We start from the raw sequence: 24347 nt of genomic DNA, 5'->3' as shown, positions 1-24347 counted from the left end.
CCATTGTAATAGCTGATTTTTTTTTGACCTTCCAACTACGCTGAACCAAATTTTGCCCTCTTGGGGGTGATATTACCCCCATTGAGAATGGATGTTCTAGAGTCATATTTACCAAACTCACCAGAAGCAGGCTGATATTTTAGTTAAGGTGGAATTCCTTCCTATGTCATTTGTACAGTGATGCCCTCTGGTATGTCAGGTGTTCAGAGCAAAGGGATGTTAGGTGTATGCAGATGAGGGTACACAGAGCTGGGCTGCCTTACCACCGTTGCCCTGAGTCCAAGCTGTGCACAATGTGCCACTCTCCTCTCTTTTCTGGGATCAGTACCCTTTTCTTTGGGGTCAACTTCGGACAAACAGTGAAGCATTTTGGGTATTTGGGTCCCCTTTACTCACCCATTAATACATACCCAGCCCCACTGAGCAGCTCCTTTTCATTAAAATATTTTTGAGAGCAGATAGCCCAATTCAGCTTTGAGAGAGTTACTTTGTCCTTTGGAACAGCGGAAGGGAAACTCTACCTGGATATGTCTACCCCAGGAATAATATAAAATATAATAAGCCAAACTTTCCAGATTAAAGTACTTTTAAATTCCTGGAGGTCAGTTGTTGGGGGTACAAGCCCAGTAGAGTCAAGGTTGAATGACATCAAAGGATATCATTCAATATCCTTTGAGGCCAGATTCCTTCCTTCTGTTGTAGAGCCACTAATTTTAACTTTGACCTTGAGCAGCATCTATAAAATGCTAGCTGTTGGTAAAATGAAGAACTGGGCTTGGCGATGTCAATTAGTTGGATGAAGACTAGTATTGTTAAAGGTCTTATGCTCTGTCTTGGGATGTGTTATGCAGTTTACTTAGAAGTATGCTTTTGAGGCCAGGTGTGGTGGCTCATGTCTGTAATCCCAGCACTTTGGGAGGCCAAGGCAGGCGGATCATAAGGTCAGGAGATCGAGACCAATCTGGCTAACACAGTGAAATCCCGTCTCTACTGAAAATACAAAAAATTAGCCAGGCGAGGTGGCGGGCGCCTGTAGTCCCAGCTACTCGGGAGGCTGAGGCAGGAGCATGGCGTGAAGCCGGGAGGCAGAGCTTGCAGTGAGCCGAGATCATGACACTGCACTCCAGCCTGGGCGACAGAGTGAGATGCTGTCTCAAAAAAAAAGAAAAAACAAAAAAAAAACAAAAACAAAAGCATGCTTTTGATGTCAACAGACTTTTTATAATGAACTTTTAATTTATTTGTATAATGGTCAGGGCATTTGGTCTATTTGATACCCAGTTTTAGTATTGAAATTTGCTTTGCAGCCCAGCATATGATCAAGTTTTATCAGTGCTTTATATGTGCTTAAAAATAATATATTCTATGAAATTTCCTGAAAAGTTCTGCTTCACAGAGACAGTCTCACTCTGTCACCCTGGCTCAGGTACAGTAGTGCAATGAGAGTTCATTGTAATCCTGAACTCCTGGGCACAGGTGATCCTCCCACCTCAGCTTTCTAAGTAGCTATGACCACAAGTGCATGCCACCATACCTAGATAAGTTTTAAATTTTTTGCAGAGACAAGGTCTCACTATGTTGCCCAGGCTGGTCTTGAACTCCTGGTCTGAAGGAGTCCTCTTGCCTCGGCCTCCCAAAGTGCTGGGATTGCAGATGTGAGTCACCATGGCTTGCCCTGAAAAGTTCTTTATGTCTTTAAAGTTTGTTAATAGTGTTGTTGAATCTTCTATATCTTTATTCATTTTTCTGTCTGCCTGATTTACTCCTTGAAAGAAATATACTACCTCTTACCATGTTGCTGGATTTGTCAATCTCTCTTTGAAAGTGCATTAATTTTTGTTTCACGTATTTTGGAGTTATGTTATTATGTGAATAAGCATTTGCAATTGTCTTATTTTCCTGATAAATTGTTCTTTTTACCATTATAAAAAGCCCCTCTTTAATAATTCTTAAAGTCTATTTCATCTGATATCAATGTGGTGACATCAAGTTTCTACCAGTTGATATATACCTACTATATCTTTTTTCCACTCTTTTACTTTAATATTTTATGCTGCTATATTTTGGCCACATCCCTTGTACAGATTATATATCTGATTTTTTAAAAAGCAATAAGAAAATCTCTGTCTTTTACTTTGGAATTTTAGTTCACTTATATTTATTACAATTGCTGATACATTTAGATTTATTTCTCCAAAGAGTTTGTGTTTCTCACTTGTTGTGGCTAAACTGGCTAAACTTTTTTTTCTTTTACTCTTCATTTTGACTTTATTTGGAGTTGATAAAACTTTATTTTCTGTATTCTACTGATTTTAAGGTTTTTCATTTTACCTCTGTTCTTTAGAAATAAACATAACATTATATCGTAAAGACTTGACTTGGAAAATATTATATAGGATTGTGTTGTACATTTCCAGGGAGTACCAGTCATATTTCTAGATTGTTAAGGAGTAAGGCCTTGAGTTCTACCTGCCTTCCAAAAATACAAGGAGCTTAAAACATTTTAATTCTGATCATTTCTTTCCATCTTCATATGGTTGGCCAGTATTTTCATTGCTCTTTACTTTTATACACTCAATTAATTATTATTTTTATAATTATTCCTACTGCACTTTTCCATTTATATTTACTGATAAGTTTACCAATTTCTTTGCTTACCATTTATTTACTCATACATTAACCAAGTTTTTTTCCTTTTTTTTTTTGTATTTTGCTTTTTCTTTCTGGATTCAATTTTCTCTTTGAGGCAAAGTACCATAATAGTTCTTGCATTTATTACTGTTAGTAATAAATTCTCAGATTTTGATTGTCTGAAAAAGTCTTCACTTACCTATATGTTACATATTTTCTCCTATATGTGTTGTATAAAGTATAACACAAAATCATTTTTAGTCATTATTGTGCCTTCACTCTTAAATGATAAGTTAACTGGGTATAAAATTCTGGGTACACAGGCATATTTTTTCTCAGCACTTTGAAGATATTAGTGTTTGTTGTTAATGTATTGCTTCCTAACTCTGAAACCACCCTACTTTGCCAAACTTTGTGATATTGGACCTAAACTCTGTAGATTACGTTTCTCTCTTGATAGATGGCTTAGTGTTAGGTTCTGCCAATAGAGGGCACAAGAGGGACATTGAAAGCCTGGGAAAAGAAGGCAGAGGGAACTTTGTTCCTTCTGGTGTTCTGTTTCATAGTTCAGCAATGAGCAGATCAGGGTGTAGGTGTCTTGTTCATTTGTGGTGTCCTTCAGTCAGTTTCTTTGTTGCCACATTGGAAAGTGGCTCTCAGCTCTCATAGCTCGGTAGTGGTCAGTTTGTCACCATATCAACAGGCACCATGTTCCTCTGACAACTACCCCTTTTCCTCAGAGGTCTAAATTTCAACTTTGCAGGATCCCCTTCTCTGAGATTTTTAAGTTTCTTCTTGCTCACTTTTCTCTCAGCCCAAAGGTTAGTAATTTCTTTCTGTGGTTCCTACCTCCCTATACCTTATGGTTTGCTTTGCCCAGTTTGATGGTTAACAACCTTTTATTAGTTACAAATTCACCATAATAATTTTTTCATGTTTAAGTTACTGATATGGCTTTAGTCTCCATACTGGACCCTGACTGATGAAATGTTACTTTCTTGTTTTCTGTTTTATCGTGTTGCTGTTCAAAAGTGTGTTGTCAGCAAAAGTTGTTAATAGACACTTCATAAAGCAAGACATATGACTGTCCAATAAGTCCATTAAAAAGGTGTTCAACATTACTAGTCATGAAAGAAATTTAAATTTAAACCACAGTGACGTACTATTAAACTTCCACCAGAATGACTAAATTTTGTTTTTAATAGTGAATGTTGGCAAAGATGTGTAACAACAGAAATTCATATATTAGAAAAGTAAAATCGTATAACAAATTTGGAGAAAGGGATCAGTCTCTTATAATTGTACACCTACCCCACGACTTAGCAATTCTACTCTTAGGTATTTAGTAAGAGAAACAAAAAAATACATTCACAAAATGACTGTTCAAGAAAGTTCACAGCATCTTTATTGACAATGTCCTTACAGTAGAAAGAGGCCAGATGTCCACCAGTAGGATGGATGAATAAATTGGTGTGCTCATATAATGGAAAAGTACTCAACAATAAAAAGGGATGAATTACTGGTACGTGTAACACCATGGATGAATCTCAAAATCAGTATACTAAGTGAAAGAAGTCTTACACAAAAATGTAGAACTCCATTTATGTGCAACTCTAGAGCAATAAAACTAATCTACAGTGGAAAAACTTTAGAATAGTGGTTGACTTTGAAGGGAATAGGGATGGATTTTGACTAGAAAGGGACACAAGGGAACTTTCTGTGGATGATGGTACTACTTTATATGTGATACGTGTTTGAGTTGCATACCAATGTACACTTATGATTAGTATATTTCATTGCATGCAAATTTGATATAAAAAGAAAACATCTCAAACAAATATCAAGCTTCATTAATTAAATCCTTGCTGAAAGATTTAAGAAAAAGTGTAGGCTGGGTGCAGTGGCTCATGCCTGTAATCCCAGCACTTTGGGAGGCCGAGGCGGGCAGATCACCTGAGGTCGGGAGTTCAAGACTCGCCTGACCAACATGGAGAAACCCTGTCTCTACTAAAAATACAAAATTAGCCAGGCATGGTGGCACATGCCTGTAATCCCAGCTATTCAGGAGGCTGAGGCAGGAGAATCACTTGAACCTGGGAGGCGGAGGTTGCGGTGAGCTGAGATCATGCCATTGCACTCCAGCCTGGGCAACAAGAGTGAAATTCCGTCTCAAAAAAAAAAAAAAAAAAAAAAAAAAAAGAAAGAAAAAGAAAAAGAGAGAGAGAAGGTGTAGAAATGTGTGTAATTTGCTGTGAAACACACACACACAAACACCCCAAATAACAGAGCAACAAGAAAAGCAAATGAGAGATTGTTGGTTGAATGCAGAGATGGATAGATATGTGATAAAGCAAATACAATGAAATGGAGTAAAAATTTCTAGAAATTCCCTTTAATTCCTTTCTCAGTATAATTGTCATTTAATTGTGTTGTCTTTTTGATTCTTTTAAATGTTTAATCATTTTAAACATTTATTTTTAGCTGAATTCTGATAGTTTATTTTAAGTAGATGTTATCAGGAGTTAAAATTCTGTTATTTGCTGTGTCTGCTGACTCTTTTGCTCATTGTGGATTGCTTCCTTATGTGCTCTTTTTTTAAATTTGGATTGTAATGTATGGTTGGTGGACATTTATCTGAAGGACTCCTCTAGCTTGAGAAACATTATTTCCCTTCAGAGAAATTTTTTTCGTTTGTTTTTATCAGGCACATCAAGGTAATGGGTCCTAGTTACTTTTTATATTAATTTCTAGAACATGCATCTAGAGTAAAGTTGAACTCAAGCCCATATGAAGTCACACCTGTGATCATGTATTATCAGAAGAGACTATTTTTTTCCCTCATCCAGAACCTAGTATGAGACAGCTAAGCTTTTTGAACATCTTTCTGAGTTTGAGTGTGGATTGTGAATATTTCATCCTACATCTAAGGAAGTGCTGCAAGGCTTCTGGCTTTATATTGGGGGGAAATGAGATGTGCATTTCACTTCTTTGTATCATGTGGGCTCAAGACCTAATCTCCCGACTCTATGTGGACATTTACGCTTAAGCCCTTACATGACACAATCCGGCAGCTCTCCCACAGGTAGCTGCAGTATCACCTCTGGGGTTCCTCTCTAGTTTTCAGTTCTTCCTTTGTTTTGGGTCTCTGGAAATTTCCCTCACTTTCCAATTATTGCTTTTAAAAGAAGGTTCATTATAACCTATTCAGCATTTTCTAGGTGTTTAATATTTGGAGGGTCTTGAAGTAATCTGATCTCACACAATAGCAGAAATGAAAGTTGTGTTAGGCATTTCACTTGGATTATTGTATTAATTCTTCACAACCCTGTAATATATGTATTATTATTGCAGGAAATCCAGCTGTAGAGGGATTAGCAGCTTCTCCAGGTCTTACCAGCCAGTAAGTGTAATGGAGTTTGGGATTCTCCCAATGTTTGAATGATTCCAATGTTTAGGCTTTTGTTCCCTTGTCTTGCAAGGCTAGAGAAACCCATCCCTGGTCTGGGAAAGTTATTCTACCTGGGTCAGTAATGTCAGTAAACTTGTCCTGTAATAACCTCATTTCTGGGTATGTCTTTGAGGAGGCTTTTGGATTTCTCCAGTTGCCTGTCAGGTCCAGCTTGTGGACTGGCTGGAAGAACAGCATTTGATGTCCTATATGGGACCACTACCAAGTGACACTCTGATAGCTGACAAGAACACTCATCCACAGGAACATGGGACTCCTCTATTTCATGCTGATTTTTGACTAAGTTTTACTTAAGTCACTTGCTCCTAATAGTAAATCTGAAAAATGATGAGCCTTCTATTTGACTGTGAAGATAGAGTAACCAGTTGCTCTGGTTTGCCTAGGATAAGATATTTCCTGAGACATGGGACTTTCAGTGCTAGAACTGGGAAAATTCTGGGCAAACTAGGATGTTATTTGCTCTGCAGATCGCTCTGGGATGTCATTAACCAGATCAGTGCCAGTCTTTTCAATGGGAGGCTGGACTATCCTCTGGTTTCCAGATTTCCCGGAGATGAAAGGAAGGGGGCTTAATGGTGAGAAGAGGAGTATAGAGGACAGAAGATTCATTTCAAGGACATATGGAATATAGTAAAACTTCATTAAGTATTTCCCAGCTGCTCCTAGTTATACTCCAATAGAAGATGGAGCAGCTTAGTGGGGGACAAAGAGTCAGACCAACAGGTAAGGGAACTACCATTTATAGAGCATGTTCTCCAGGGCCAGGTATTTGGTTAGATTCTTAGTCTGTCTCGTACCATTTAACTGTAACTCTCTGCAGTAGACAATATCATGCCCCTTTTAAAGAGGTGGAAACAAAAGCCCTGCAAGATTGTCACTTGCTCAGTGTTACAGGTTAGCAAATAACGATGCCTGCATTCAAACCCAGAGGAGCCTGACTCCAAAGCTGGGACTTTTTCTCCTTGACTGTGGTAAGGAAACAGAGACTAGTGCTCCATATTCAAGTGCTGATTTAGGGAATCGTGAGTCAAGGAGAAAAGATGGAAAAGAGGCAGACTCTGCAAATTGTCCTGGGCCTTGCCAACAATTACGAGTGAGAAGTAACTGCCATGGCCACTGTTGTAGCAGCACCATCAGGCCTGAGAGATCCAGGGAAGTGGGAAGGAGAGCACAGAGTGCCCTCATCCAGCACCTAACTCTCTTTCCTCCCTCCCCAGTACACTTCTACCCACTGTAGCATTTGGGTGGAGTGGTCAGGGACTCTGGGCTTGGGAATAAAGTTTTCACTTCCCTTTGGCTGTGCTTTCTTAGGTACTCAGGCAGGCAGTCTCAGTCGTTCAATGCCTGGGTCTTTGCTCCTTGCTGTTGGGTGCCTTGCCGACTGGTCTAAGGTTGTGAGCTAAAACCTAGTGGGTCTTAGCTCTGCCTTAGGTCTATCATGTTTCCACTTGCTCATCTTCAGAAAAATAGCCTTCCCATTACCTGTCTGTTGTATCGTAAATGCTGTTTCAATATTAAGCATTATTAGGGCATCCTTGCCTAACAAACACATCCTAAGGATCCAGTGATCAAGGCTGCTTTTAAAGGCCTCTCCTAATATTTACTTACCCAGCTTCCTTCTATCCTCTTAGCTGTGTTTTTCTGAAACAGCTGCATCCAGAACAGAAGGCTCTTTTGTGTAAACTCGTAAGTCACCTGTACTTATTTTGTGTATCCAGGGCTGTTATGCTCGGCAGCAAGCTATTTTTTTTTTCAATAAGAGTTGGTGTTTGATATAATAGATTATTACATGTTCAGCATATAAATGACTAGGTCTTAGAAACAAGAAATGAGTAATTTTACTGTGAGGTAATATAACAGCTACTGTGGAGTCACTAAAATCAAGTAAATAGATCATTTGTGGTCAGGGCAGAAACATGGAATTACTACCTGAATAGCATTCAGCCATCATTCCCTCATTTAATCATTCAACAAACAGGTATTGAGAACTTGAGGTGAGTTTGAGATGTTTTCTAAGTGTTGGGCAGGGCTACAAAGAAATCTAAAGCATACTGCCTCAAGGAGATCAAAGACTTCACCCAAATCCTTCCTATAGGAAGTTAATTGAAGTCATTGTGCTCTTTGATTGATAAATGTAAGAGCAAGGGAAGTGGCTCTCTTAGAAAGCAATTGGACTTGGAGCCAGGAATGTGAGGGGTAACCTGTACAGTTTTGCTTAGGAGGGCGTGGAGTAAGGAAGAAAAGGTGACACTGTTCAAACGCTGGTGACTTTACCCAAGAAGGCTAGTTACGACGCAGAGCTGGGAAGCCTGTGTGTGTAGGAAACTCAGCTCTGTCACTTATTAGCTGAATGATTTGGGGCAAATTACTAAACCTCATTGAGTTCCAGTTCTCTCATTTGCGAAAAGGGATAATCATCGTATTAACCTTAGGGTTATTGTAAAGATTAAGTGAGATTGTGTATGTGAAATGCCTGGCGTGCTGTAATCACTCAAAAAAAGAAAGAGTTGGGTGCCACTGACCAAAGAGAGCATTCCACTCTGCTCAGAAGACCAAAGCTCTGAGGGTCTAATTCTGCCCTTGTTACTGACCCATGCCCCAACTAAAAAACAGACCCATTTCCTCATGGTTCCTGAAGAAGCATCCACTTTTGCAGGAGAGTTGTAGCAATCATGGCATTCTATGTCCAGGATAGAACATTTGCTACCAGTTTTTTTAATCCCCCCGGGAAACACTTCATTCTTTGCCAGTGAGGAACCTTTCATTTCCTGTATAATTGAAACAGGGCCTCTGGGTCATTGGGTGAGTCTCATCTGGCTTGTGAGTCACCCAGAGCAAGTTGTCCACTTTTTATCAAATGAGTCAGGAATGTATTGACCCAGGTCAAATGGTGTGGAGGGTGAGAAATTATCTAATGAATCTGAGCAACCCAGCCCTACCCTCGCACCACTTGAGGGGCACAACACCCTTCCACATTGATCTCATCTCCTCTTCCTTGTCACCATGAAGCCAGCCTAACCAGAAGGGGCAGACCAAATTGGACTTCTTTTATTCCAGCACCAGTGAGTAAAAGATGCTATGAAATATCTCTTTATGTCGGAAACCAAAGTTAGAATAATGTCATACTCTGATAATTAATACTATCAGGCTTGACATCAGAATATGTTAAATAAATCAGTCTTTAAATGCATATGTGTCTCTCAATTATAGGTTTTTGGTTTAATAATTGCTTTACCAAAGAGATGAATTGCCTCAATATTCTGCTTGCTTTTGCCTGTACAGATGTGGCCTTTATAGACAAATATTAAATAGAAATACCTTTTTCTTCCCTGTCTCTATCTGTAAAATGGAGGATTTTTTTTGGGAATGATATTTAAAGGAACTTGCGAGACTGATTTGACTCGACTGATTTTTATTGGGTATCTTCTCAGCATAGGGAACAGAGCCAGTCACTGAAGGGGGCACAGAAACAGCTTTGCCAATCCCTGCCCGTAGGGAACTTACATCTGGGAAGGGAAGGGGCTATGATAGGTCTGGGGGCAATAAGAGGTAGAGAAGGCCTTGAGTTGTCAGCTTTCTCAAAATACCTTGTAGATGGCTGGGTCTTGGGAAGAGAGAGGAGATAGGGTAGAGTTTTCTGGGTCAAGCATATGGCATGGATGGGGAAGGATAGAAGGAAAGAAGGGGCCTCAGAGATAGCCACTCCCCAGGCTTTCTTAGGGACCTCAGTGCAAATAGTTCCCTGGATGTTTACAATCTCTGTGTCCCTTTTGCTCGCTTCTCACCAGCTCAGTCTGGCTAATAAGTGACGAAGCCAAATTTGTAAGGTTTGTTTGCTGGACTCCAAAGCTGATGCATCTGGGCATCACACCACAGTTCTTAGACTTAGGGCAGAGCAGAATTACTGGAGGCACTTTTGAGATGCAGAATTCAAAATGTCACTTTAGGTCCTAACTAATACCTCAGGGTTGAAGCCTGGGGCAGCGCTCCCCAAACCTTATGAGCACCCGAGCCATGAGGATCTTGCTAAAATGCCATTTTGGATTCAGTAGGTCTGAAGAAGGGCCTGATATTCTGTATTTCTTACAAGCTCCAGAGAATGCTGACGCTGCTGGGCCTTGAACCACTCTTAGCGTCACATGGCCTTGGGGTTTCTGAATTTCTCCAGAGGTTGAGCATCGCTGCACTGATTTCTGTGACGTTTCATTTAGGCTTCCCTAGATGTGGATAACATCATCTCGAGGGGATGCAGAGAGACAAGACAAAATCAGGATGGGGCTGGGCCATGGAGTCCAAGTCAGTAGTGAGTTTCAAGGTGGAGGGATGGGCAGACATAGCTGCCTGCTTCAGAGAGGTCTCGGAGGCCAAGCCCCATGGAGGGGAAGGCTGGAGCTGTGATTCCATTGCTGACAGATCCCACACGCGAGACACTCAGGACTCAGTGATTAAATCAACGTGTTCCCAATGCAGGAGGAAAATCCCAGGTTTAGAACTAATTTCCTTCTGAGGGACTATTCCTCCCTTCCGCAGGATAGACACACATAGACATGCTCAGAGGAAATAACCTGGTGCTTTGAAACAAACGCACATGAGGGAAGCACATTCATCTTTGATAAAAAGATGGTTCTTCTGATTTTCTCTGGTTCCCAGACTGGGGAAATATTATTATATTCCAGTTATGTTGAAATGAAACACATTTTAAAGTTGTTTTTTTTTTTTTAATAATGGAAAGGGCCGGTTATCTAAAGTGAATATAATTTCGTTAAACAATTTTAAAAATAAACAAATTTAGTTTTTTTTCAAAAAAAAAAACAGGAAATAGCTTCATTGTTTGAGCTTAGATATTAATTAAACCATTGATTTGGCCTCATTAGAAAGTAAATCTTTATCAAAGAATTGGAGCCATCGTGACAGGAGATGGATGGTAAGGAGATGCAGGTTTTATCCAAGCATATACTGTTAATTTCTTTATAAAGAGATAAAAATTGGGATAAGTGAGTGGCCCCACTAGGAAGTGTAGCAAATGTCTTCTCGTTTTCCTGAGAGCCCCCATCTTGGTAATATCGTGTTGCTTAGGAACTAACAAAAACATGTCTCTGTGTGTGTGTTTCTCTCTTTCTCTCTTTCTTTTTTTTAATGGTCCCTTTGTGCCCTGATATTTTTCCAAGTTGGCAGCTGTGAGGAAAAACAATGTGATTTGGTTAGATGCAGCCTCCCGCTCTCAAGTCTGGAGCAGAATAGATAAGAACTTCTATGTCAGAGTACAAAGTTTACTCAGCACCAGTCAAAAGCTTTTGATCTTGCCTGCCCAATCTGGCCTCGCATCTTTGAAGTTCTATTACACATGCTAGGGTTCCGTCAATAAGAAACAGACCTTTCTTTCCCCTGGTACCTAAACATCTGCCTCCTGGAAACGCCCCGCATTAAAGCCGGCCACAATAGTTCCAGGGCTTACAGACACCTGGGTTTTGCCACATTAATAATGAGAAGAGAATGGTCTAAGGAATGGAAGCCATTGAAGAAAACCGTTAAGGATGAGGGGTGATATTTTCTCATTCCAAGATTGTATGGAAAAAGACTCAGCTTGGTTGGGACTCTCATAAGCAGAATGACTGACTAGGGTTGCCTTTTCCTGAGGCTGTTTATATAGTGCTGTGTATTCATGTTATAAGTCACATGTGATCTGCACTCTTTATCTGGGGCATTAGCCATTTCACAGTGAAAAGGAGCAGGGAAAAACAGGCTCATCGGTTTGTAGTGTCACTCTTTGCAATGTCATTTACACTGCTCGGCAAATGGCTTATTTGTCAAAGAATATTGCTTTTTCCTGGAACAAAACCCAGTTACTGATTGTTGAAACTTATGGATATCAGAAATGATATCAAGATGTGCTTCTGTTGCTACACGGTGGTGCCCTTTGAAGGGACAGAGAGGTGGGGGTAGGACAGCCTTTGTTCCTGGAAATGAAAGCGTCTAAACAATAGATTGTATGAAGAACTTCAAATGCCAGGCTCTATGCCACAAACTCTAGCTTGCAATAAAAGCCTTCCTCTCAGAGAGTCCAGTTAGGGAAATGCCAGAAGTGAGTGAAGGTCCAAGGAGTGGTGATGATGGGCAGGTGGCCAGACAGGCAGATAGACAGCAGACCAATGGCTGATAGTCCCAGGTGGCCAGTGCAAGCCCTGACACTGTGGCCCTAGATTTGCTGCATCAGCTGTCAGAAGGGTAAGGAGTGCAAGTCAGAAGGAAAAACAACATGGACCCATCCCTCAGAAAATCTTTGCCAAAATGCTGAGTTCAATATGCAAGTGGCAGAAACAGGGCAAGTTAGTGTGTCATGAAACTACAAAACCATTGGACAGATAATTTATTCTGGGGCAGTGCTAGCATCCCCTTTCTATCCCTCTTTCTTTCCTTGATAGTGTCTTTCATCTTCTCCAATTCCTAAGGCTGGTGCCTTCTTGCTCTTCACGTCTCTGTTTTTCCCTCCCTCCTTCCAAACTCTGATATCAATTTGGAAGCTGATCAGCTTACCAATTCTAAGAATAAATAACTAGAAATGTTCAATTGGTCATTACTCCTAAGGGCATTTTCGTTTTAAGACAAAGACACATCAAAGAAATGAATCTCTAATGGTGGAATTTTAGTCATTGATGGGCTAGAACTTCATTGTCCTGGAATTATACCATGGAGGGTCTATATTAGCCTTGCTGAGGAAAGATAAACATCTCTTTCCTTTAGAAAGCTTGCAATCTAATAAGGAAGAAAAAACAACAGATCCAAGAATTCTTATATGAAACATTTATGAGATAAACCAGGGCATGGTCACATAATGACACAATTAGTTGAAAGGTAAATGGCGAGGAGGGACAAAGCAAGCTTGGTCATATCTCCCTGCTCGTGATGTCAGCAGTTCTGACCCAGATTGTAGGGATGTGGTAACATGGTGGGAAGTCGAAGGCCCCAGAAATGGCCCGGCTTGATTTGGTATTAGAGTCAAACTATGGGAGGGTGCTGGGTGAAGGAAGGGAAACGAGGACCCTGATCCCCATGCTTGGGGTGTGGGCTGGCAAGACTGAGTCACAGTGGGCTCCTGCCTGGAGAAGAACACAATGGTGTCCATGGCTGGTGAGAGCCATTGTGCACAGGCTGGCTGGATTGGAGGAGGTGGAGTGAAGAGCAGAGGTGAAGAGACTGGCTGGGGAAGGGACTGGAAAGGTGTGACAGGTGTGGTGGTTGGGAGCACTACTGTATACCTTGACTGCCAGCTTAAACCTCAGCTCTGCCATCCTATAACCATGTGAACTTGGGAAGGTTATTTAGCCTCTCTGAATCAAAGAGCTTTCCTCTGTAAGATATGGATGATACTAGTATCTGTCTCTTAAGGATCTTATGATGATGTCATGAGTTTATATGTGTGTATTTACATATATATGTATGTAAATATATATGTACATTTTATATTTGTATATATGTATTGTATATACATATTGTATATATATGTATATATGTACATCACATACATATATGTGTATATGTATATATGTACATCACATACATATATGTATATGTGTATATGTATATATGTACATCACATACATATATGTATATGTGTATATGTATATATGTACATCACATACATATATGTATATGTATATATGTATATATGTACATCACATACATATATGTATATGTATATATGTATATATGCACATCACATACATATATGTATATGTATATATGTATATATGTACATCACATACATATATGTATATGTATGTACATCACATGCATATATGTATATATGTATATATGTACATCACATGCATATATGTATATATGTATATAACATGCATATTACATGCATATATGTATATATGTATATTACACGCATATATGTATATATGTATATTACATGCATTTTACATGCATATATGTATGTATATTACACGCATATATGTATATGCATATTGTATGTATATTACACGCATATATGTATATGCATATTGTATGTATATTACACGCATATATGTATATGCATATTGTATGTATATTACACGCATATATGTATATGCATATTGTATGTATATTACACGCATATATGTATATGCATATTGTATGTATATTACACGCATATATGTATATGCATATTGTATGTATATTACACGCATATATGTATATGCATATTGTATGTATATTACACGCATATATGTATATGCATATTGTATGTATATTACACGCATATATGTATATGCATATTGTATGTATATTACACGCATATATGTATATGCATATTGTATGTATATTACACACATATATGTATATGCATATTGTATGTATATTACACGCATATATGTATATGCATATTGTATGTATATTACACGCATATATGTATATGCATATTGTATGTAAGTATATTACATACATATATGTATGCAAATATATATGTAAATACACATATAAACTCATGACATCATCATGAGATCCTTAAGAGATGGATACTAGAATTATATATATTTATATATAAATATATAGTATTAAATATATATTATATATACTTATATATATTATATATATATATATTTAATCATGTGAAGCACCTTGATGTGTTCCTGGCACATGGCACTTGCTATGTTCATGTTAGCATTCACAGCTGTTATCCAGCCATGGGGAGAGGAAGCACCTGCCCTCGGCATCCACTAGGGTGATGCTGGTAAAACAGGCAATACGACCTGTAAGAGGATCTTTCCATAGTCCCAGGTGATATGGTTTGGCTGTGTCCCCATGCAAATCTCATCTTGAATTGTAGTTCCCATAATCTCCATGTGTCATGGGAGGGACCCAGTAGGAGGTAATTGAATCTTGGGGGCAGTTACCCCCATGCTGCTGTTCTCATGATAGTGAGTGCATTCTCATAAGATCTGATGGTTTTTTAAAAGGCTTTTCCCCATTTTGCTTGGCACTTTTCCTTGCTGTTGCCTTGTGAAGAAGAATGTGTTTGCTTCCCCTTCTGCCATGATTGTAAGCTTCCTGAGGCTTCCCTAGCCATGCTGAACTGTGAGTCAATTAAACCTCTTTCCTTTATAAATTACCCCGTCTCAGGTATGTATTTATTAGCAGTGTGAGAAGAGATTCATACACCGGGAAATGACATGGGGACTGGCTGAGGAGGGCAGATCCCCCAGAAGCATGATGCAGGATGCACCCTTGTCAACAAAAGCCTTTATTTCACTACATTCTACAGATAACTCATGGAGGAATTTAGCACCCAGCTCAGTTTGAGGATGAAGATTTTCAGTTCTGTCCTCAAATTCCCACTTAGGAAGAAAGAAGGGGGCACAATCTGCAGCTGGACACAAAAAAGTACAGGTTGCAGGATCTGCTTCCCAAGAGTAAAATGGGAATTGTTTGACCCTCCCTTTCCAAGACTGAAATGGATTGCCAGAAGCTCTGGAGTGGTTTAGGTGGGACCTTGTTAAAGGGTTGGGTGGAGGGGGCACAAGTTGGATAGTGGCACACATACCCACGAGTTGTGTTGTGCATCTGCAGATTCTGCCTCCAATGATTTAACTAACCATGGATGGAAAATAGTCTAAAAAGAACCTCTACAACAACAATAAAAATAACAATACAACAATAAAAATAATACAAGTTTAAAAACAATATGGTATAACAATTACTTACCTAGTACTTACATTGTATGAGGTAATATACGTAATGTAGAGATGATTTAAAATGCAGGTATACCTTGCATTATTGAGCTTTTCAGATACTGTGGGTTTTTTTTTTTTTTAACAAATTGAAGGTTTTTCGCAACCCTGACTTGAGCAAGTCTATTGGCACAATTTTTCCAATGGCATGTGTTCACTTCCTGTCTCTGTCACATTTTGGTAATTCATGTAGTGTTTCAATTTTTTCATTATTATTATATATTTTATGGTGGTGTGTGATCAGTGGAGTTTGATGTTACTATTGTAATTGTTTGGGGACGCCACAAACCAAACCCGTATTAAATTTAATCACTAAATGTTGTTTGTGTTCTGACTGTTCCTCTCCAGTCTCCTTCTCTCTCCTTAGGCCACCCTATTCCTGGAGACACAACAAAATTAAGATTAGGCCAATTAACAACCCCACAGTGGCATTTTTGTGTTCAAGTAAAACGCAGAGTTGTACATCTCTCACTTTAAATCAAAAGCTAGAAATGATTAAGCTTAGTGAGAAAGGCACATCAAAAGCCAAGACCAACCAAAAGCTAGGACTCTTGAGCCAAACAGTCAAGTTACAAATGCAAAGAAGTTATTGAAGGAAATTGAAAGTGCTACTCCAGTGAACATGTGAATGATAAGAAAGTGAAACAGCCTTGTTGCCAATATGGACAAAGTTTGAGTGGTCTGGGTAAAAGATCAAACCAGCCACAACATTCCCTTAAGCCAAAGCCTAATCCAGAGCAAGGCCATTGATATGATTTGACTGTGTCCCCACCCAAATCTCATCTTGAATTGTAGATCTTATAATCCCCACGTGTCACGGGAGGGACATGGGTGGGAGGTAATTGAGTCACAGGGGTGGGTTTTCCTGTGCTGCTCTGGTGATAGTGAATAAGACTTACAAGATCTGATGGTTTTAAAAAGGGTGGTTCCCCTGCACATGCTCTCTTGCCTGCTGCCATGTGAGATGTGCCTTTGCTTCTTCTTCACTTTCCACCATGATTGCGAGGCCTCCTCAAATCATGTGGAACTCTGAGTCCATTAGACCTCTTTTTCTTTATAAATTACCCAGTCTCAAGTATTTCTTCATAGCAGTATGAAAGTGAACTAATACAGTAAATTGGTACCACAGAGAGTGGGATACTGCTGTAACAATACCCGAAAATGTGGAAGCAACTTTGGAACTGGGTAACAGGCAGAGGTTGAAACAGTTTGGAGGGCTCAGAAGACAGAAAGATGTGGGAAAGCTTGGAGCTTCCTAGAGACTTGCTGAATGGTTTTGACTAAAAAGTCCAGGCTGAGGTGGTCTCAGATGGAGATGAGGAACTTATTGGGAATTGGGGCAACGGTGATTCTTGCTATGCTTTAGCAAACAGACTGGAGACATTTTGCCCCTGCTGTAGAGATCTGTGGAACTTTGAACTTGAGAGAGATGATTTAGGGTATCTGGTAGAAGAAATTTCTAAGTAGCAAAGCATTCAAAAGGTGACTTGGCTGTTCTTAAAAGCATTGTTTTATTCATTCACAAAGATATGGTTTGGAATTGGAATTTATGTTTAAAAGGGAAGCAGAGCATAAAAATTAAGAAAATTTGCAGCCTGAATATGTGAAAAATCCATTTTCTGAGGAGAAATTCAAGCCGGCTGCATAAATCTGCATAAGTAACGAGAAGCCAAATGTTATTCACAAAGACAATGGGGAAAATGTCTCCAGGGCATGTCAAAGGCCTTCATGGCAGCCCCAAGCTTGGGGGCCTAGTGGGAAAAAATGGCTTCCTGGGCCAGGCCCGGGGCTTTGCTGCATTGTGCAGTCTCAGGACACGGTGCCCTGTGTCACAGCCATGGCTAAAAGGGACCAACATACAGCTCAGGCTGTTGCTTCAAAGGGTGCAAGCCCTAAGACTTGACAGCTTATACATGGTGTTGGGCCTGTGGCTACACAGAAGTCAAGAATTGAGGTTTGGGGACCTACACCCAGATTTCAGAGGATGTGTGGAAACACCTGGATGTCCAGGTAGAGGTGTGCTGCAGGGGCAGAGTCCTCATAGAGAACCTCTGCTAGGGCAGTTTGGAAGGGAACTGTGAGGCTGAAGCCCCCACACAGGGTTCCCACTGGGGCACTGCCTAGTGGAGCTGTGAGAAAAGGGCCACTGTCCTCCAAATCCCAGAATGGTAGGTCCACTGACAGCTTGCATTGTGCACCTGGAAAAGTCACAGACACTCAACACCAGCCCATGAAAGCAACCAGGAGCAGGACTGTACCCTGAAAAGTCACAGGGGCAGAGCTGCCCAAGACCATGAGGTTCATCAGTGTGACCTGGATGTGAGACATGGAATCAAAGGAGATCATTTTGGAACTTTAAGGTTTAATGACTGCCCCATTGGATTTTGGACTTGCATAGGGCCTATAGCCCCTTTGTTTTGGCCAATTTTTCTCATTTGGAATGGGTGTATTTACCCAATGCCTGTACCCCATTGTATCCAGGAAGTAACTAACTTGCTTTTGATTTTACAGGCTCATGGGCAGAAGTGATTTGCCTTTTCTCAGACAACACTTTGGACTGTGGACTTTTGAGTTGATGCTGAAATGAGTGAAGACTTTGGGGGACTGTTAGGAAGGCATAATTGGTTTTGAAATGAGAGGACCTAATACTTGGGAAGGACTGGGGTGGAATGATATGATTTGGCTGTGTCCCTACACAAATCTCATCTTGAATTGTAGGTCCCATAATCCCCATGAGGTAATTCAATTATGGGGGTGTTTTTCCTGTGCTGTTCTTATGATAGTGAATAAGGCTCACATGATCTGATGGTTTTATAAATTACACTTCCCCTGCACATACTCTGTTGCCTGCTGCCATGTAAGATGTGCTTTTGCTCCTCCTTTGCCTTCCACCATGATTGTGAGGCTTCCCTAAGCCATGTGGAACTGTGAGTCTATTAAACCTCTTTATCTTTATAAATTACCCTGTCTTAGGTATTTCTTTATAGCAGTATAAAAATGGGCTAATACAGCCATAACTTTCTTCAATTCTATGAAATCTGAGAGAGGTAAGGAAGCTTCAGAAGAAAAGTTAGAAGCTAGCAGAGGTTGATTCATGAGGTTTAAGGAAAGAAGCCACCTCCAAAACAAAAAAGTACAAGGTGAAGCAGCAAGTGCTGATGCAGAAGTTAAGTTGCAGCAAGTTATCCAGAAGATCTAGCTAGATAAATGATGAAGGGGACTATAGACAACAGATTTTCCATGTAGACAAAACAGTCTTTTATTGGAAGAAGGTGCCATCTAGGACTTTCTTAGCTAGAGAGGAGAAGTCAATGCCTGGCCTCAAAACTTTAAAGCACAAGTTGACTCTCTTGTTGAGAGCTAATGCGGTCAGTGACTTAAAGCTGGAACCGATGCTCATTTGCCATTCCAAATATTATAGAGCCATTAAGAATTATGTTAAATCTGCTCGGCCTCTGCTCTATTAATGGAACTACAAACCCTGGATGACAGCACATCTGTTTATAGCATGATTTACTGAATATTTTAAGTCTACTTTTGAGAACTAGTCCTGAGAATAAAAGATACCTTTCAAAAGGTGACTGCTCATTGACAATACTCCTGGTCACCCAAGAGCTCTGATGGAGGTGTGCAAGGAGATGAATGTTTTTTTCATGCCTGCTAACACAACATCCATTCTATAGCTTATGGATCAAGTAGTCCTGTATACAGGAAGAGGTACATAGGTTATTTGCAAATCCTACATGATTTTATATAAGGGACCTGAGCATTTTTTGTAAATGTTGGTACCAATTGGGGTCTTGGAACCAATCCCACATGAATCCTGAGAGAGAACTGTGCCTGGGCTGTGTTTTCTATGGCAGGGCATAGTGACATGGCCCTGGAGAGTAATTCTGGTACCTGAAGACTTCACTTCTGGCTCACAGCTCCAAAGCACCAGTGACTGGAGTCCAACTGATGCCCTCTGGAAGACGTGCAGCCTCACCAGATCCACTTCTTTTCCCGGCCTGTCTCTCTCTCCCTTTTTACTCCCCTTTTGTCATTAAAATGACATTTTAATGTTGCATTCTTCCTTAGTTGCTAGTAAGAGTCTGTCATTCTCTCTTCTTCACATTGTTTTGGTTCACAAGACCTAGTCTCTTCTTGAGTCGAAAGTTCAGAAGAAGGAGACACGATGTTTCAGGAGACCTGTAGTCCCAGTCGGATCCCAGGAAGAGCTCTGGAGCTGGGATTGTACCACAGAGGTTGTTCTGCCCAGAGGCAAGGGGGATGGGCTCAAGAGCTACGGTTGTTACCCATTGGCTCCAGGTATTATTCCTGCCATGTGGAAAAATGCCCAGGCATCTCCAGGAAAGCCAAGGACAACTTCTAGAAAGGAGTGCAAGTGGGAGCTCCTCAACGCCAATATCTGCAGCAAGCATGAAATGGAGCCCTGCATATCAAAGGGTGTCTACACCCTCATAAGAGGCCTTTCTTCTACTGCTGTCTACTTCAGTTTTAACTCTCACCATCAAGGTTTTGCATTCACTGGTATTATACTTTTTCAGGCTTCTGTGCCTTTCCACATGCTATTCCTTGTGCTTGAAGTGGTTTTTCCACCTTTCTCCTGATTATGATTTCAGGTGCAGCTAAAATGTCATTTCCTCTGTGGAGCCTTCCTCACTTCCTCCAAGCAAAAGCTGATCCGTCGGACTTACTCTGTGACCCACAGCATTTTGTACCTATCCACATTATAACATTGAAAATGTTCCTTTTGCTTGGTTTGCTATGTATTTGTGTACCTAAAAACTTTGGCTCTTAGAGATCAGGGACCTTTTTTTAAAATTCATTTTTGAACATCCAATGACTGTCCTGGCACATATTCTAAATACATGTGATATAGGAATTTATTGAATACATGAATGAAATTGCTGCAACTGAAAGGTAAAGGAAACCTCTATTTCTCACATAGGGTGCCACCTGTCTGGGTGATTTGAGATAAGTAGTTTAAATCCTCTGTGTTATAGCTCACTATCTGTAAAATATGTAAGCACTTAGATACTGCCAGCTAACCTCTGTTCTCCAGAGGCTTCACCATCCTCCTGCCAAGCAAAAATGAAACCCAAGCAAAGATGGCCTCTGACTACTACTTGTCAAAACACCTAAAATCCTTACTGACGGCACGTGGCCTCACTGCTATTCTTTGTCACCAGGATCACATTATCAATGGTGAATATGTCCTTAAAACACCAGGAACATTTAAAAATTGATATAAACATTTTAAGTATGACATTTACCTCTTTATTTAAAAAGTTAGCTTTATATAATCAATGGGGCTTCTAGATTTTTAAAGTAGAAAGGTTAGTTTTGGGGTGAAAAGCACAGTAGAAGATTGAAAACTACTCTGGATTGGGAAGAAGAGAAGGGAGCAGAGAAGTAATTTGGCCAAGGCCCCATAGCTAATAAATGATGGTGTTTTTTTGAACGTAAAATCAGTTTTACTGAGTTATAATTTATTTACAATAAAATACACTCATTTTAAATGCACAGTTTGATGGGTTTTGACAAATGTATGCCCTTTTGTAACACCACCAAGATTAGGATGTAGAACATTTTCATCACCCCCAGAAGTTTCTGTAAGCCCGTTGGCAGTCAGTTCCCCCTCACCCATGGTCTAGATTCCAGGGACCTGCTTTCTGCCACTATAGATTAGTTTTGCTTTTTCTAGAATTCATTTAAAAGGCATTACACAGTATGTAGTCTTTTGTGTCTGGATTGTTTTCACTTAGCATATTGCTTTTGAGATTGGTCCTTGCTGTTGTGTGCATCACTAGTTGTTTGTTTTTATTGCTGAGTAGTATTCCAATGTGTGGACGCTAACATTTGTTCATTCATTTACCTGCTGATGGACTTTGGGTTGTTTCCAGTCTGGGGCTATTATGATTAAAGCTGCTATAAACATTCATGCACAAATCTTTGCATGAACATGTTTTTATTTCTCTTGGGTAAATACCTAAAAGTAGAATCGCTGGGCTGCATAGTAAGTGTTTGTTTAGTTTTATAAGAAACTGTCAAACTGCTTCTCAAAGTTGCCATTTCCTACAGCAAGCAGTGTAGGAAGGTTCAAGTTGCAGAGCTTGGTTCTGAGCTCTACAGATTGGGAGTCCACGTGACTGGGAAGCCCTGCTCTTTTCTACCATGGACACTAGATCTATTTACAAATCTGGGTGTGTGTAAGAATAATTCAGACAACTTGTTAAAAATACAGATTCCAGGCCAGGCATGATGGCTCATGTCTGCAATCCCAGCACTCTGGGAGGCCAAGGCGGGCAGATCACCTGAGGTCAGGAGTTCGAGACCCACCTGGCAAACATGGTGAAACCCTGTCTGTACGAAAAATACAAAAATTAGCTGGGCGTGGTGGTGTGTGCCTGTAATCCCAGCTATTCAGGAGGTTGAGGGAGGAGAATCACTTGAACCCGGGAGGCGGAGGTTACAGTGAGCCAAGGTTGTGCCATTGCACTCCAGCCTGGGTGACAGAGCAAGATTCCGTCTCAAAAAAAAAAAAAAAAAAAAAGAAAAGAAAGAAAGAAAGAAAGAAAATTACAGATTCCAGGACTCCATCCCCCAGAATATCTGATTTGTAGGTCTGGAGTGAAGCTTGGGAACTTGCATCTTGCTATGGTTTGGCTGTGTCCCCACCCAAATCTCATCTTGAATGTTAGCTCTCGCAATTCCCACGTGTTGTGGAAGGGACTTGGTGGGAGATAACTGAATCATGGGGTGGTTTCCCCCATACTATTATCATGGTAGTAAATAAGTGTGGTGAGTTCCGATGTTTTTTAAAGGGGTTTCCCCTTTCGCTTCGTTCTCATTCTCTTGTGCCTGTGCCATGTAAGACGTGCCTTTCGCCTTCTGCCGTGATTGTGAGGCTTCCCCAGCCACGTGGAACTGTGAGTCCATTAAACGTCTTTTTCTTTGTAAATTACCCAGTCTCAGGTATGTCCTTATCAGCAGCATGAAAACGGACTAATACGCATCGTTAACAAACACCACAGAGGCTGTGGATGCTGGCAGTCCCTAGAACGCTCTATGAGAAACTGCTATGTGGTTCACCAGATTTTCCAGAGAAAATCCCCCCAAATAGGGACATCTGGTATTCTAACAGAGAAATGGCTGCAGTTAACAAATGCCAACATCTGGTTGGTCCAGCTGTTTCTATATCACCGGGTTATCTATGGATGCTCTGGTGCAGAGAAAAATGACACCGAATGGTGGATAATTTTCAAATCTTCCTCAAGTGACTTTGAAATGCATGTTTATCCTCATTTTTTTCCTAATATTATGCTCTAGGAATTTGTGTTAGGAAAAGAGAGAGGCTATATTTTAAGAAGAAAATTCAGGAATTGCAGGGAAACTGTTTAATTTCCTTCACTGCTTAATTTTTTCAGGACACCAACTACATGCTTTGAGAAGACGAATGGTTCTCTGGTATTTTGTGCAGAAGAATCTTCTAGGGCATGTGTTAATATGGAGATTTGGGGGCCAGGCCCCACCAGAAAACTACAAACCACACTTTGAGAAACACTGAAATAAACCACTGTTTCTTAGCCTCTCTAGGGCAAAAGGCAATGGTCGACTGTGTGGGTTCCAAACCTTTATAAAAAAAAACAAACAGAAAGTGGATTTTTTTAAATTCATAGTTTTCTTGGTATTAGGGCATGTGAGTAAGAAACTGGGACTTACATTCAGACCTGAACTTGAACTTCAGCTGCATCACTTGCTGTGTAACCTTGGGTTAGTTCTGTAATACCCTAAGCCTCAGTTGCCTCATCTGTAAAATGGCAATTGTAACATCCACTTCATTTACCCTCCTTAATTTTCAAAGACTGTGGAGGTTAATTGAGAGCCCGCCCAGAGCCTGGCATACGGCTAGTGCTCAGTGAGTGTCAGGTGATAACAGCAGTGCTACCTGCTCTCATTCCCCAGCCCCATGTTGGTCTGTGGCTGTGGATGGTGAATCCTCATCACACAGATTTTCCCTCTGCAGAGGCTGGGGCTCCAGGGATGCACAGGGGTCAGCCTTTCTCCCCTGAGAAAGGAGTGCTTGCTGAAATATTTATTCCACACCCTCCTCCCCTGCTCCCAGGAGAATGAAAAGTGTTCCACCCCCACATCCCACAAGTCCTCAGCCCATTTCTCCAGTGAGACAGAGCTTATTGCTACTTGTCACTTCTTATCTGATCTCCAAATAACACCAAGGCAACTCTTGCCCAGTCTGAAGTCCTGATCCCACGTGACCTTCAGACACCAGGGTGTGAAAGTGTGAGAACAGCCCAGGCAGGTGCAAGGAATCTGTGTTTTCCCAGCTCTGCCTCAATCCCTGGATGGAGTCCTACCTCTATCCTGCCACCTCTGGGGACCTCACACAGCTGGGTGAATGGGGTGTCTCTCCTCCTGAGGCCTCCCAACTCCAGGAGACTGTCTGCAGTGGAGATGGCAGCACACTTTTCTGGTCTCTCTACCCAGACACATGGCACAGCTTAACACATGGCATG

The sequence above is a fragment of the Rhinopithecus roxellana genome, chromosome 8 (assembly GCF_007565055.1).
Source record: "Rhinopithecus roxellana isolate Shanxi Qingling chromosome 8, ASM756505v1, whole genome shotgun sequence".
NCBI classification, from domain to species: Eukaryota; Metazoa; Chordata; class Mammalia; order Primates; family Cercopithecidae; genus Rhinopithecus; species Rhinopithecus roxellana.
Note: the sequence above shows the minus strand (reverse complement) of the source record.